This window comes from Neltuma alba, unplaced genomic scaffold (genome assembly GCF_004799145.2).
Source record: "Neltuma alba isolate B1F8T4 unplaced genomic scaffold, ASM479914v2 tig00011193_pilon, whole genome shotgun sequence".
Classification (NCBI taxonomy): Eukaryota; Viridiplantae; Streptophyta; class Magnoliopsida; order Fabales; family Fabaceae; genus Neltuma; species Neltuma alba.
In genome coordinates this window covers 75,043-78,453 of record NW_021635917.1, presented here as the reverse complement: position 1 = coordinate 78,453, position 3,411 = coordinate 75,043, and positions in this window count along the sequence as shown.

Genomic DNA, 3,411 nt, shown 5'->3' with positions numbered 1-3,411 from the left:
TTGATGTTCTCAGCCTTTATCTAGCAATGCTCTATCTTTTTCTCTAGGGCACTAAATCTAGCATCATTTTTAGAGGAGTCTTGTTGAATCAAAGAAGCCAAAGAGTTGAACTGATTGGCATTAAAAGTCCTTTCCTCTTTCATCAAAGCCATCTTGTAATGCAGGAGTTGATTTGTGTCTTCTTTCAGAGGAATGGTTAAGGCCTGAGGTTGTTTTTGGAACTGGTTTGAGGATGAACTAGCTCCTCCACTCTTTTGAAATTTGTTCTAAGGTCGACTCTCTTCATTCCTCCAACTAAGTTGAGGGTTTGCTTTCTACCCCTCGTTATAAGTGTTAGAGTAAGGGTCCCACTTCTGATTTGGATGACCCTGAAAAACCGCAGATACTTCTTCATACTAGCCTGGACATATACTAGAAATATGCATTACTAAACCACAAGTCTCACAACTAGGGGCAGTAATATCCATAGGGACTGGTGGTCTATGCATACTCATATTTTTTAACTCTGCAGTGATAAGGGATAATTAAGAAGTCACTTTGCTTCCCAGAGAATCAACCTACGATTCCAAAGTGTCCATTCTTCTGTTGTAAACTGTAGAAGCTCCCACTCATGTACTGCTCTAGTGTCTCTTACACCATATTGCTGATGATTCAAGGCCATTTTTTTGATCAAATCCCAAGCCTCTTCAACACTGGAGTCGATCAAAGATCCTCTTGATGAAGCATTTAACATACCCTTCTCTTGGTCCTTCAACCCATCATAAAAATATTGCACTAGTTGTTCATCCAAAATTTGATGGTGTGGGTATCTTGAGAGTAGGTCTTAGAATCTATTCCAATAGTCATAAAGAGACTCATCATAATCTTGCTTAGCTGAATAGATCTCCTTTCTCATTGATGAAGTCCGTGAAGCTGAAAAGTATTTCTCCAAGAATGCTTTCCTTAAGTTCCCCCAACTGTGATATGCATCAGCCACATGCCTTAGAAGGCTCATGTACCACTCTCGATCTTTACCCTCCAATGATAAATGGAAGACCTTCCATAGCACTTAATCCAATAATGCTCCCACAGGCTTCATGCTTTAACAAACCATAGAAAGGGATTGTAAATGAAGATAAGGGTCTTCTCCTATCAAGCCATGAAATTTTAGAAGTGAGTTAACCAATAAACCTTTAATTTCAAAATTAACTTCAAAATTTAGACGTGCAGTAGTAAAAGGGTCAAAATTGACATCAGATGTAGTAGCTTCCCTAATTGTTCTTCTTTTAGGGTGCCATTATTTTCTCCCACTCTCTCTTGTTCTCCATTCCCTCATTGCCACTATTCCTTACTTGGTTAGCATTAGGGTTAGGATTAGGTGGGTTAGGTGGTAAATTAGCCATGATCTCTTCTTCAATGGGTTTACTCTTGCTACTAGATAGGGTAAATTCCACAGAGATGTTTTCTTGTTCAACCATTAATTCACTAGTCCCCTCAACTTTCTTTTCTCTTCTTATTTCTCTAAGTCTTCTCTCAATCTCAGGGTTAAAGGGTACAAGCTTAGTTTTTCATGGCATACAAGAACAAAATCATAGAGAAAGAGCAAACAAAATTAACTTGCAGCACACCATGTCAGATAAAAGTATGAATTGTGATGGATGTGAGTGTATGTATGAGTATGGGTGTGTATGCATAGAAAGAAAGGCAAAAAGAAGTTCAAGTTTCAAAACTTGTCCAGAAGGATTTATCGTAGCGAAAGCAGAAGTATACCATGATGAACTTGTCCTGAGGCTGTCTATGAGTTGAATGTAGCGGGTTTGCTGAGGTAAAACTAGAAGTTGGCCGCTACGAAGGTGTCTCGAGAGGGATCTTCTTGAATTTTTGCTACTTGACCATGCAAAAACAAGGGTTTGTCACGGTAAAAGGCCACAGAGAGTGAGACAGAGTTCTGGATGATGCACATGTAGAGTGAAAATGCAAAAAGGTGAAGAAAATCAGTATATTTGTTTGTATTTCCAAAAATTTTAATGCTATGCAAAAAGGAAACCTATACTGTGAACAAGTATACACCTAAGTTATCTAAAATGCAATCTAAGAAGGCTCAAAACCTCAATTGACAGAAAAAATGGCACAAGCTAACCTAGAGAACCAATTTCTTGGCTCCCCGGTAACGGTGCCATTTGATTCTTCGAAACCTTTTCTTGACCTTGGAGGTTGAATCAAAATTTTTATCTAAGAATTGCACTATAGAGTGCAACCTTAGGTCGTTTCACTTAAATAGAGCCTTGATGAAATGGACCTAAGCTAACCTAAATGTCATGCAATGCAAAGTGAATATAAAAAAAGGGGGTTTTGGTTTCTCAAAAACATTAAGTAACTTGAACTGACTGATAAACAAAATACTTTTAGATTTTGAGGGAAATGAGTAATGAATGATGGTAAAACAAATAACCAAACAATGATGAAGATCCTCTTGAAAGTGTGCTCAGGATGTCATAGTTCAAAATCAATTGATATGGGAGTAGAAATCACTAAGTTTCAAAATGATAAACCTTAAAGTACTCTTTAAGTCTAGAATCTTAATCAATGAACTCCATTTCTCAAGATCCTGTGAAGTGCTCTTAATGTGTGTAGAAAGATTGATTAATGCAACAGGTGAAATGCAAGCAAAATCAACTCAATATCAAGACACAACTATGTAAAAGTAGAGAGAATCAAAAGATCACAACTGACATACATGAAACTTCATATATTTAAGCTCAAAAGTTCTACAATAACCAATCTACTGCATAAATGAATATCCAAAACTGATTACTACTATATTACAAATTACAAATCCTAAACATAGGAATTAATAAATTCATAACTAAACTAGGATTAAACTACTCCCTTCTTAGCTCATTGAACTCCAGCCATTGCTACACTTCAAGAGGAAGAAAAACACCTAGCCACACATAGAAATCTAAAGCATCTCAACTAGGAATGAATCTAAGCTTCCCATGGTGGACGTTTAATAGTGGAAAATAGAAGAAATTAGGGTTAGATGAGAGAAGGATGAGAGAGAATGGATATAGAGGCTGTGATAGGGGTGTATGATGCCACTTACACCAAAATAGAGTTTCTAAACCAGTAGTGAGGTGTACTGGGTTGGTTTGTGAGAGTGGGTAGGTAAAATTTTTGAAAATAGTTTGAGTTTGGGTTGCTGATTCGAGGGGTTCGCCACGGCGAAGGTATGGTTTCACTGTGGTGAACCATGGTCGAGAGTTCTACTGCTTGATGATATGTCTTCGCCACGGTGAACCTTCCCAGAGGGATCTTTAGGTGGAAAATACTTTCTTCACCGCTGCAAAACTTGGCAGAGACATTATTGCATCTTGTGCGTTGCACTTCCTTAGTCTTCACTCTTGGCTCTCCTTCTTGAGTATCATGAAA